Source organism: Sciurus vulgaris, assembly GCF_902686455.1.
Source record: "Sciurus vulgaris genome assembly, chromosome: 4".
In the NCBI taxonomy this organism is placed as follows: domain Eukaryota; kingdom Metazoa; phylum Chordata; class Mammalia; order Rodentia; family Sciuridae; genus Sciurus; species Sciurus vulgaris.
The window spans coordinates 41,112,884-41,126,297 of record NC_136464.1 but is presented as its reverse complement, the minus strand read 5'-3'; the positions used below and the strand labels follow the sequence as shown (position 1 = coordinate 41,126,297).

The 13,414-nt window shown below is 40.0% G+C and overlaps 1 protein-coding gene across 3 annotated transcripts in view; it reads left to right on the top strand.

Annotated features, from left to right (window-relative positions):
* Nucleotides 1–293: 293 nt before the first annotated feature.
* BMPR1A (bone morphogenetic protein receptor type 1A) overlaps nt 294–13,414 on the top strand; it is a 133,765-nt gene continuing 120,644 nt past the window's right edge. Inside the window, exons 1-2 of one of the 3 annotated variants that reach the window (XM_079138244.1) lie at nt 1,131–1,333; nt 4,338–4,402. The gene's annotated coding sequence lies outside the window, so the exon portion shown is untranslated. Of the gene's footprint in view, nt 424–1,130; nt 1,334–4,337; nt 4,403–13,414 lie in introns of those variants that run through there. The other 2 variants (XM_079138245.1, XM_079138243.1) reach the window with 2 other exon arrangements.

The window sequence follows — 13,414 nt, the reverse complement described above, 5'->3', positions numbered from 1 at the left end:
CAATCTTTTCTTTCTTCACGTACAGATCATTGAATACATTTAACAGAATTTTGCACAAAGAATCTGGGAAAATGGAAGAAAAGAGTAGTGTAGTGATAATTATCTGCATTTTCCACAAGGAGGGAATGAGACGCTGGAGGGTATACGAGGTCACTCAAGTGAGCCAAAGGTAGAAATGAAAGCAATATTTATAGTGTGCTGACTTCAGTTCGGCTGGACTCCCACCGCTTCTTATCTTATGCCTTTGGAATTCACCGGCTCGCAGATCACAGCAACCCGAGCGGGCCGGGCCTCGGGGCTGAAGGATAGATAGACCAGGAAACGCTGCTTTCCCTACTCCCTCGAAGCGCGTGCACCTCCATCTCCTTAACTGCGCCTCGGCACGTTGGCCAACAGCCCAGAGCAAGAACCGGGGAGCGGTGGGTGGGTGAATAATGAATGCAGTGTAACTACATTTTTCTTTTCTTTGTCGCAACGACTACCAAGACCCGGCAATCCTCGCCCAGCTTGGTGACTTGGTGCCTTCTAAGCGATCAGGCTCATTTCTCAAACCTGATGACTGGAGCTCAAAGGGAGTGTGAGTCGGAAGCACAGGGGGTCGGTATGAAGAACCCGCGGGGACAGTAGGTCTTGGAAGCCCCGGGAGACCCTCCATCGTGTGTACCCCGAGTTGTCTGCCTGATACGGCTTCCAAAGAGTGGCCCCGCCATGGCGGCTATGGGGCTGGCTCGACGCGAGGGGCCGAGAGGCCCGAGCAGAGGACCGGCCCCCCTCCCCACAGCAGCCCGGCGCCCCCTTGCCGGCGGCTGGTCCTCCTCCCCGGCAGCGGGGCGCCGGGCTCCGCGGGCCTTTCGGGTTCTTCCGCCGCGCGCTCGGCTCGTTTCGTGTCCGGGGCGGGGCGGGGCGGGACCGGCTCCCGCGTTCGGGTGCGCGCGGCGCTGGCGGGCGCCTTCCAAGTGCGCGCGCGCGCCGAGCCGACTCTCGTGGAGGCCCGCCCCTCCCCAGGCCCCCGTACCCGCGCCGCCCCTCCCCGCGTGCGAGTGTCGGCTGCGACGGCTGCGGAGATTGGAATCCGCCTGCCGGGCTGGGCGAAGGAGGAGGGAGAAGGGAGGAGGGAGGAGGGAGGAAAGAGGAGGGCGGGCAGGAACGCTCGGGCTCTGGCGCGTCGGTCCGCGCGAGACAAGGATCGCACGGCCGCGCGAGGGGCGACCGGGCCGGGGCCGCTGCACGCCGAGGGCGGAGGCCGAGCCGGGCCCCCGCCGCGCCCCGGCGGCTCGCTGCCCTCACACCCGCTACGCTCGGAGGGCTGGAGGATGAGTTCCCCGGAGTCCGGGTGAGTTGGCTCGTCTGGAAGTGCGTGTGCGCGCCAGGAGAGGCCGGCTGCGGCGGGGGGCCGGCGCGGGCGCGGGCGAAGTTTGGAGTGAGGGGCGGCCCGGCAGGGCTGGCGAGGCCGCGGCGCGCCCTGAGCCCTGAGGTCCCCTCCGCTGACCCCCAGCCCCGCGCTGTGTCGGGTCCTGCTGTCCGGGCCCTCTTTTGTTTCCCTTCCTACCCCTGGGTCACAGGCCGTGTTTGGGAAGGCGGTGTGGGCTAAAGCCGCTCCGAGGACGCTTCTGGAATCCTTAAATGGGAAAGGCGCTCAGCTCCCCGCCCCGGAGCTGCGAGGTTGATATCGGGGTTCGTCTCGGTACGCTTGGGTGAGAAAGGAAGGAGAACAAAGTGTGGTAGTCGAGCCCGGGGGAGCTGCCAGCCCGCCCTCCCAACTTGGAAGGTGCCGGTTTTCTTCGAGGTCGCTGCGTGTCGGTTCACCTGTTGTCCTGCGCGGCCTCCGCTGCCATGTCTGTTGTGATTCTGCCCTTCAATTTCGGAAAACTTTCTGCTGGATTGCTTGTAACCTTTTTACTCTTTCCAGACTCCCAGTGGAAAGGTTTGGCAAGAAAAAAAAAAAAAAAAAAAAAAAGGGCTTGCGTCAGGGCAAAAAAAAATCATATGCCGTGTATTAGGGTCTGGTGTTTTGTACTCCTTCGTGCGCTTGGATTTTTAATTTGCTGAAAGCACTGCAGGTTTTTCTTTTAAACGGCTAGCAAACTGTTCTGAGTACATAGTAGAAACTTGGCACCTGTGATGCGTCACTTACTTTTTAACCGTGGTTATTGTATTCCTCGTTGTTTTAGAGAAGGAAACTGAGTCGCAAAGAGATTAATTTAGATGAACGAGCTGGGATTTGAACTTAGGAACAACATCGAGACCCAGGAGTTTTTCTTTTTTTTTTTTTAAACAAACGCTGCAATACTTTTATGTATAGTAGCGTTTTTCTCTTATTCGTACTTGAAAACGTGTTACTTTGTTGCTAGAGTTCAAAACAATTCCTTGATTGTATCTGCTTGTGAGAGGAGTTAAACTTCGAATTAAATTAGAAGGTAGCAATGCTTATTTTCAGTTGTTGAGATAGATCGTGAACCAGAATTATTTCGCTTTTTAAATTTAAAGTAATATATGGGCAATTCTCTGATCTAGGAATGGGCTGTTTACGAAAGGCCAATTAAAATTTGGAATATATTTATAATAGAACCAGTACTCGGTTATCTTTTTTCTCTTCACATCATCCGTGGAGCCCATTTCAAACCTTCTTAGTTTTCTTCACTTCTACCCACCCGTTACTAAAAAGATTGAGGTGTCTTGTGGGAGCTCCTCTACTGGTTCCTTCTCATCAGCTTCTTTCCTTGGAGAGGAAGAGTATTGTTTTGGTTCTTCTTGCTAGTTAACTTGTTTCATCTTTCCCTGATTTTCCTACTAAATGGAGCATGAGTTATCTGTCCTTCCTGCTGTCTTTGGTTTTTAAAAGTACAGATGTATTTAAGAGTCAAATTTACAAAACCCATTGCTTAAGTTTGCTATTCCCTTAAGCTGTCTTGTTGCTGCTTTCCTTTGCAGAGCACATTAACATTTTGAAAATTTTGTTTCTTATAAAAGTAATACATGGCCATTAAAGAGAAATTGCAAAATAGAGCAAAATTGAAATAAATTAAAACTCAGTCATTCATAATCTCATCTGTAGAGATTGCCAAGAGTACTGTCTACTTTTCCTGCCTGGACAGGGTGGCCAACCATTCACTTCTTAACCCTTTGTTGACTAGGAACTAATCGACACATTTAAATACCTTTTTTTCAGTCCTCTCCCTGAAGTTCCTCTACATTTAACATCCACTTCACATTCTTTTTTTTGATAGTGCTGGTCCTGAGTTACATTGCCTGCCCAACTTCTCCTTCTTGAACTCTTTCTCCTTGGCTTTCATTCATCTGTACATTTCATTCCAGAAAAACTTGCTGTATTCTAAAATACTGTGCAAGGCAAAAGGGTGCAACCACAGATACGACCCATGCTCTCATGGAGCTTAATGTCTAGTGGGGGAGACACATGTTGACATACATGGAAGGATGAGTTCTATAATTAAGTAAAATTGTGGTTATAATGGAAGTGCAGAGTATTATAAGAGGTTAAAAAGAGGTTAAAATTGGGATCTGACCTGGTGCTGGGAGATTATATGAACACCTCCCTAAAAATGTTATCTCTGAACCTGGTACAGTGTGAGGGAAGAGTGAGAATTAACTAGATGAAAAGTGGGCTTCTGCAGATTTTTTCTTTTCTTCCCCTTTTCTATCACCTTCTCTTCCTCCTTCCTTTTTTTTTTTTTTTTTTTTTTTTTTTTTGGTACTGGGGATTAAACCCAGGAGCACTTTACCACTGAGCTACATCCCCAGCCCTTTAAAAAGAAATTTTTTTTTTTTTTTTTGAACAGGATATCATTGAGTTGTTGAAACTGGCCTCAAACTTAAGATTTTCCTATCTCAGCCTCCCTAATCACTGGGGTTATAGGCATGCATTACTGCACTTAATATAATTGCTGCTGCTTAATATTTATTTATTTATATATAAGTGCTCCAAGTTTCACTCTTCAGGTCACTTTTCTGTGTCTCCAGTCCCTTGACATTATTATTCAGACCTTGTTATCTGAATATTTCTCAAATCTCTGTTCTTAATCTCTCTTGTGCATGAATCCTATTTTTTCATTTGCTTTATGCATAATTCAGCCTGGTTCTAGTTCAAACTGAACTCTTCCTTTTGACTTTTTTAGTGTTCCTTATTTCTGTTGATGTCATACCATACCCAAACCTTTTTCCCCATTCCATCACATCTTGTTAAATCTACCAACATCTGTTGATTCTGCTTTCATGATATTTTGTCCTACTCTGACAAAATTCTTAATTCATGTTGGTATTAGAGTTATAATAAAGTCATAAAATAAATTGTGTTATTTTCCTTATTTTTTTCTTTTTAGGAGTTTTGGGCTGGGATTATCTGTTCCTGCAAAGTCTGGCAGACATAACCTATAAGACCATTCAGGTCTGTATCTTTTTTCCTGGAGAGGATTTTGAATACCATTTCAGTTTATTTAATAGCTAATGGTTTATGTAGGTTTTTTTATTTCTTGTGTGAATTTAGTGTTACATTTTTTTTTTTCCAGAAATTTGTTGAGTTTTCAAATCCGAGGTTATTTCGTTTTCAGATTTTTTTTTTCTCTGTAATTTCTACTATATGTGCTCTTCCCCCCCCCCCCACCTTGTTTAAACCAGGTTTTTATATCCTGCTTGGATATAATATGCTCTTGTCTTCATTTTCTCTGTTGTCTAGTTTGTTTTTTGCTTCTTTCATCTGTTCTTTTTTCATCCTCCTCCTGTACTCTTGTGTTAGTGTTCCTTCTATATGGACTGCGTAGGTGGGCCAGTTATCAATATGTCCAAGTCTTACCCAATCTTCAACTTCATTTTTGAATTTCAACTCTGAGTCTTAATAATTTTTTCTTCTGAATGGAATCACTTCTGGAGTAAACCACAGTTTTATTTTTTATATTTAACATAGTTTTCTCCCCCTAGTATTTTCTTACTGCACTTGTTTTTTAAGAAGTTTTAATTTTTTGAAGTATAATGAATACAAAATGATGTATTTAAGTTAAGTGTGCACTCTGTGAGACATTTGATATTTATGGCAGTTTTTATGCAGTAATAGTTCTACTAGAATGCAGACTGGGTCTATAACCAATTTGTTGCATTTTAAAGTGAATAAGTGGGGAAAGGCCCATATCTATCCTAGCAGTGGCTATTGAACTGTACTGATTTGACTTACGGATTTGGGAGCAGAGAAGCCATGAAGAAAAATGAATATGGGTTTCCTCTCATGCTAAATTTTGAAATAGGAATCCTTTTCTTTCCTTTCCTTCTACCAACTTTTACTAGTTTTGTTTTAGAATGCCTTTTTAGTGCCATTCTGTATTTAGCTGGTCAGTCCAACTCTTTTAACACTTATAAGATTAAAATCAAATGTTGCGTTACATTGAATTATGTCAAATATAAGATGCTTATAAGACACTTACAAAGAAAATATGCTTCTAGCCATTGTTGTAAAGTGCACATCCCAATGTCAGAGTTGCTTAAATATGTGCATCTTAGAATTGATGAATAAAGCTTCTCTCCTGTTCCTTTAGTGTAGGTGTTGGAAAGAAAGAATTTAAACTCGTGGAAGTCATTTATACTCCTGCTGTTACTATGAAAGTTATTTTTAAAAGATGTTTGCTAAATCTCTTTAACAAGTGAGAAATTTCAGGCAGTACAGAGAAATTTTTATTTTTGAATGGGGTCTCTGAGCAGACCTGCATGACTGGGAGGTACTTTGACCCCGAGCTCTTCGTACACCCCCCCACATTTCATTTGTTTGTGTGTGCGGGTGGGTATTAGGGATTGAACTCAAAGAGCCTTGTGCATGCTAGGCAAGCACTCTACCACTGAGCTAAATCACCAGCCTCTAATTTCTTTTGCTTATTATCTGAACTCACAAGTCCTCTAAGAGTTGGTTATTTTCACAAAATGGCACAGACTTGTAGGGTGGGAATTGTGGGAGATTGTGATGACCAAGTGGATGGATTATTTTCAGGACTGTTCAGTATTTATGTATCATCATTAACAATCATTATATACAGTTGTTCCTCCTATGGGATTGGTTCTAGGAGCGTGGTGGTTATCAAAATCTTTCAGATACGCCTGTCCCCTTATACAAAGTGGCCTACTATTTGCATATAACCCACATACATCCTTTTGTATACTTTGTCATCTTTAGATTTCTTGTGTTATTTACTATTTGTGACTCTGGGGATCAAACCCAGGGCATTGCCCATGCTCGGCAAGAGCTCCATTGCTGAGTTATATCCCTAACCCTTCTCTAGGTTATTTATAATACCTAATACTTAATAATTATTTGTATAGTAAGTAATTATTATATGCTGTACGAGTAGTTGTATTGTAATTGTTTAGGGAATAGTGACCAAAAGTTTCTTTGTGTTCAGTACAGCTTTTTTTTTCCCCCTGAGTAGTTTTTATTTGTAATTTGTGGGTGGTTGAATCCCAAGATATGAAGGATCTACTGTATTTATTTTTTATTTATTTTTATATTTTTGAACAGAGTCTCACTATTACCAGGCTGGCCCCAAAACTCCTGGGCTTAAGTGACCCTTTTACCTTAGCCTCCCAAGTACCTGAGACTATATAGGCTTGCACCATTAAGCCCAGCTTGTACTTACTTAAAAAAAAAAAAAAAAAAAAAAGTACAAAAATAAATGTGTTTGGATGTTCATATTTATAATGTGTATCAATTTTTTTAGCCAGCATGTTTAAGACCCTCAGATTTTTTTTTTGTTGTTGTTTTTTGGTACTGGGGTTTGAACCTAGGGGCACTTAACTATTAAGCCACATTTCCAGACCTTTTTATTTTTATTTTGAGACAGAGTCTCACTAAGTTGCAGATGCTGGCCTTGAACTTGTGATCCTCCTGCCTCAGCCTCCTGAGTCACTAGGATTACAGGCGAGTGCAACCATGCTCTGCAAGACCCTCATTTTTAAAAAAGATAAAAACAAAATGATGTGCCTGGAGATCTCTAGAAATGGTTTTAAAAAGAGCCCTAGTTAGGGACTTAAGGAAATAGATGATCAGTATAATTCATCTCAGGGTGGGCTTAGTAAGTCCCTAAGCAGCTAAATATAGGACTAATGAGTAGACATTGGATAGATAAGGAAATTGTTTTTAAGTATCTTTTTATTTTCTCTGTTATGGACTTTAGTGCTTTTCCTTTTAAAATTTTATGCTGCTGCTACTTTTTTTTTTTTTTTTTTTTTTTTTTTTTTTTTTTTTTAATGGTACTTGGGATTGAATACAGGAACTTTCTGCTTCTGTGCTATATCCCCCAGTCCTTATTTTTTGAGACAGGGTCTCCCTAAGTTGCATACGTATGACTTGAACTTGATCCTCCTGTCTCATCCTCCTGAATAACTGCAATTGTAGGTGTGTACTCCTGCATCTGGCAAACTTTATGCTTCTATTGATTATTTTTTAGGATACAGATCTGTTATATGTATTACTAAGTCTGAAAGAGTGGAACTTAACTTGCTCTAGCTGTGTATAATTGACTGTTGATTTATGGAGGAGGATTGGGGTATGCTATGTGTAGGGAAAGGAATATGCCAGGTATAGGGATAAAATAATCAGATTTACAGTTTGGGGGATTAAACATTATAGAGTCCGTTTGAAGAATGGCAGAAATAGTATAGTTTTGGAAATAAAATTTTGAAGTGTACAACCAAATAGAGGTTTCTAGGGCTAGGTGTATAACTCAGTGGTAGAATGTGTTTGTGAAGCCCTGGGTTTAATCCTCAGTTCCAGAAGAAAGAATAAGTAAAATAAAATTTAAAAGAAGCAGCAGAGGAAGAAAGAAAAGAAAACCCAAAGTAGAGATTTCTACTTGGCAGTTGTATGTATGGTCCTGGAATTTGACAGAAGTTTGTGCTGGACATAGATACTTGGGTGGTGATTACTGACCGTATAGGCTGTATATATCAGTAATCAGAATTAGGTGGTACTCAAGTGTCTTTTGTTTGCATGTGAAAGCCCCACTTGCTTTGGCTTAAAGGGAAAATGTTTTCTCCCATCTTTTGAAAAGACTAGAAATAGGCATGTTTGAATCTTATGATGTAATTGGGATTCAGTATCCTCCACTTTTTGGCCTCATTTTCAGGCCAGTGTTCACCTCGCAGAGGAGGATCATTAGCATCTCCAGACTAATACAGGTTTGGTTTGGTACGAATTTAGGAGGGGAAAAGGGTGCTTCTTTTCCAGATACATATATTCTGTCCCCTGAAGAAATTCTTCTTGGTTTGCAGGGAGTAGGGTGCCATCCTTACCAGAAATGGCTACATCCCCACTGGAGCAGCTAGGGAGCCCATTAAACACTGTAATTGGTAGTCTTTCTGAAACTAAGTGAGATGGGCAAGCAGTGTTTCCCCAAAGAAAAAAGATGACTCTGGTCAGGTAAATAATAATAAAAATCTTCTATCCTTTGGTTCTAGCCTTGTTAAGGTCATTCCTTTAGAACCTGAAGGAAATACACAAATAAAACTCTTTGGTGCAATGTCATATATATGCCATGAACTTCTTATCAGGATTCCTGGTATAGGCAGCAAAGAGCTTAGAACCAAGTTCTGGGAAGCACCAACTAACTTAAGGCCTGGTTAGAAAAAAATTGATGTTAACAGTTTCTAATTGTACTTAGGTTAAGGTCTGTGTGGGGGAAGTGTACAAAACTTTACAAGAATCAAGTCATAAGGAAAGGGGACTGGGCTTGTCTAGAATGTAGGTGCTTAGAAGGCTTTACTAAATAAGAGAGTGGCCTGCAGAATAAGACCTTAGGCAAGGAAGCAGAGGGAAAATGTTTCTGGAAGTATTCAGTAGTGTTTAAAGCAAACATTGTTTCTTTAAAATTGTAAAAGCACTGTGTCTGTTTTGGATAATTTGGGAACTATGAAAAGTTATAAAGCAGCAGCAAAAAGATAAGTTTTGGCTTTTTTAAAAATAAAATCTAGTACTGGTTCTACCAGAAAGTAGCAGTGTAATCTTGGATACCACACAAAACCTGTTCAGATCTCTGTTGTTTTCTTGTCTTAAAAGTGAAAGGGACTTAGTGAACTTCAAGATCATTTTTCTGCTAAAGAAAGAGAATCCCATGACTTCAGTGCAAAGCAGTTGGTTGCTGAAATTGCAGGTCATATAATGCTTTGGTCCTGATGACATCATTGGATTTCTGATTTTTGGCTGAAAAAAGTCACTCTTCAGCTTTGGCAGTCCTCGCAAATAACAAAGGAATGGCTTATGACAGTGGTGTTCTTCCACTGTCCCCTTGTGTCTCCTTTTCTGAGCATTCTTCTTCTTTAGCATTAGGTAAAGTATCTGAAGTGTTATGAATAGAGACTTTCAGTTTTGAAGTTAAGAATCTGTAGAAGATGTATGTACTTGTGATAACTATTTTATGTAATAATATTAACATTTGTAGGTAGTCCCCCCCACCCTTTTTTTTTTTTTTTTTTTTTTGGCAGTACTGGAGATTGAACCTAGGAGCACTCTACCACTGAGCTAGATCCCCAGCCCCTGTTTTTGTGTGCCAGGGATTGAACTCTAGGACGTTTAACCACTGAGCTACATCTCCAGCCCTTTTTATTTTTTAAATTTTGAGACAGGATCTCAGCTAGGTTTGCTTACAGCTTCACTAAGTTGCCGAGGCTGACTTCAAACCTGTGATCCTCCTGCCTCACTCAGCCTCCAAGCAGCTGGGATTACAGGCATGAGCCACCATGCCTGCCTGGTTCCCCAGCGTTTTTTGAGACAGGGTTTCCCTAAGTTGCTGATGCTGATTTTGAACTTGAGATGTTCTTGCCTCAGTCTCCCAAGTAGCTGGGATTAAGCTTTTGATAGGAAATGTTAAAGACTTAAATTTTGGTGAATATATATGTGTAACTTACAATTAGAGTTTGAAGATAGTTGAAACTGTGAAGTATCTCACTATGCTTTTAAAATGTTGATTGCATATTGAAATTATATTGTTTTGGATACATTGGACTGAAGAAATATTAAAATTAATTTCACTTGATTCTTTTAAAAATTTATGTATTTTAATTAGTGCATTCATTGTTATACATTGTATATGCACACAGTATAACAATATAATTTCAATTTCATTCCTAATATCTGTCTTTAATGAGACTATAGAATTACATTATGTTGATCACTGCTATCTTTAACCTTGCTTCTTGTTCTTTTTTTATGGAAAAGCTTTAAAAATCTAGGGTACCTCCTATCTCTTCTCTTCCTCAGTGATCCAAGCCTAAAAGTTAGCTTTTCTGGATCATATTTGAAGGTAGTATTTTGATTTTTCTTGTACCATCTTTCTCTATTTTTTTTTTTTCTTCAGTGCTGGGAATCAAACTCAAGGGCTCATGCACGCTAGGCAAGAACTCTACCACTGAGCTATACCCCCACCCCATCTAATTAATATATTAATATATTTCTTTACCACTGACTTTCCAAAGCATGTAATATGCTAATAAGCTTGGTGAAACTTCAATATAGTTTATCTAACTGACATAGTGGACTGGGGATATAACTCAGTAAAAGTGCTTGCAAGCAGACTCAAGACCCTGGGTGTCAATCCCCAGTACCACAAAATGAAAAACAAAAACCATAGAACTCTCTTTTCTGTTAACAGAAGTTACACATATTTGTGGTTGAAACTTCAAACAATACAGAAATGAAGTAGTATGAAGTAGAGTATTTTGTAATCCTGTCTTAACCCTCACTTCTCTACCACAGTTAGAAGTACAGAGATTAGTGTAATCTTTCATTCATTCTCTTTTCATTCCACTCTTCAAAAATGGGGTCACATTATGCATCTTTTAACTTTCTCTTTTACTGAACATGTAGGGGAATTTTTATTATATTTCTATTTTGTTATTGTTTTAGTAGCTGAGAGGTATTCCATTTTCTGGATATACTTGAATTTATTTACCAGTCCCCTATTAATAAATAATTAAAGTGTTTGTATTTTTTTCTCTTGTATTACAAACAGTGCTGTGGTGTTTGTCCATACCTTGTGAGACTTTTATTTTATAGGATGAATTTTAGAAATGCATTTACTGTCAGAGAAGCCATACAGATTTGATAGAAAGTGTCAGCCTACCCTGCAAAATCTTTGAACAGTTTATAGTCTAACCAACAGTGTTTGAGTGTGTGAGTCCACATCCCACCCCAATATATCTATTTATAGATAATCTATGTATATAGATATATATTTATAGATATATATTTTTATAGATATATATGAAAATCTTCATAATATTCTCTTGTAAAAATTTCTTAAAATTTAAGTGTCTGTTGTTTTATACTTTTAATTTATTATCAGCTCCTTGGTGACTAAATTTTATCCTAGATTTTTTTTTCCCAAATTACTGGGTATTTACCCCAGGATTGCTTTACCACTGAGCTATAATCCCCAGCCTTTTTTATTTTATTTTGAGACATTGTCTCTCTTAAGTTGCCCAGGCTGGCCTTAAACTTGAGATCCTTCTTATTTAACCTCCTGAATTGCTGGGATTAATCGTGTGTCATCACGACCAATCCTAGGATGTTTTATATTGCCAAGTGCTTTGTACCAGTTAAGTGTTCAGATATTTGTATCTGTTGATGGCAAAGGGTCGAGAAGATGGCACTATGCAGAAAAATTATTTTGAGCCAAAGGCATTTGCGACTAGGCTCTTTTCTGAATTCCCTTATCCGCCTAAAAGCAGAGCTTTCTACAAGAACCCAGTTGTCATGAATCTCCACAGGGCATGAATTGTCATAAACCTCAGTTGTCAAAAATCTCTTCCCTGTGAGTTTTGTGGCTAGTGGAGATTGAGTCTTATCACTGGAATTGTTCCCACCTGTACAGATGTTATCCACAAACTCATTATTTCCGTCTATTCTCCTCAAGGTGCATTTATCTTTCCTAAAAGTGACTTATTTCTGTATGCATTCTTTCTTGCCCTCAGGTTTTCCTGTTAAGATAGTATATAGCCTTAAAATCTAGTGACTTTGTTTTTTTGTCAGTTTAATTTTCAGGCTCCACTTATCTTCCAAGGAGGGTAGAGGAAAAAATTTTTCCTCCAACAATGGAGAGAAAAATTTTGCCCCCATTATGGCAAAAATAAGCAGAGTGAAATAAAACTTTCTCTGTCTAAAAATAAAGTATCTTAAATAGTGCTGGGTTTGGGTGTGGTGACACACAACTATAGTCAGTGATTGGTAGACTGAGGCAGGAGGGTCACAAGTTTGAGTCCTATTTCAGACTTTTTATTAAGGTTACCTAAATATCACTTTAATTCTTACTAAATCCCCTTGAACACTAATCCTTTTCTCTTTTCTTTACATGAATCTATAATAATACTATATGTAAGCATTTGACCTCCTCACTGGTCCATTTCAAGGGCGTTCTTATTCTGCTGAATATAATTTTAACATCAATATCTATTTAACTTCAGATTTATAAACTATATTATATGATAACTTCTAATTGAAATATTAACTCAAATGTCTTATTCCTTTGTTCTTATGGAGTTGGTGGAGTTTATCAAACCTGGAATATTAAATAAACAAAGCATTTACAGTGGTATAGGTCAGTAATCCCAGTGGGAGGCCAAGACAGGAGGATCACAAGTTCAAGGACAGCCTGGGCAAACTTATGAGATCCTGTTTCAAATAAAAAATGAAAAGGCTTTGGGATGCAGCTCAGTGGTAGAGTGCCCCTGCTTCAATCCCTAGTACAGCATACATACAAAAAGCACTCAATGTCAAGCAATCAACAGATATTTGAAAAATGTTCAACATCTCTAGTAATAAGAGAAATGCAAATCAAACTACCCTAAGATTCCATCTCACCCAAATTAGAATGGTGATTATCAAGAACACAAGGAACAATAGGTTTTGGCGAGGATGTGAGGAAAAAGGGTACACTCACACATTGCTGGTGGGGTTGCAAATTAGTGCAGCCACTCTGGAAAGCAGTATGGAGATTCCTCAGAAAGCTTGGAATGGAACCACCATTTGACCCAGCTATCCCACTCCTTGGCCTATACCAAAGGACTTAAAATCAGCATACTACAGAGATACAGCCACATCAATGTTCATAGCTGCTCAATTCACCATAGCCAGATTGTGGAATCATCCTAGATGTCCTTCAATTGACAAATGGATAAAGAAACTGTGGCATATATATACAATGGAATATTACTGCGCCATAAAGATTGATATAAATCAGGCAAATGGATGAAATTGGAGAATTTCATGCTAAGTGAGATAAGCCAATCTCAAAAAACTAAAGATGAATGATCTCGCTGATAAGCAGATGAGGACATATAATGGGGGGCGGGAGGGGGTTAGTGTTAGGGTTAGGTTTAGGGTTAGGGTTAAAGAGGGTGGCAAGAATGGAAGAAGGAAGGACTGTATAGA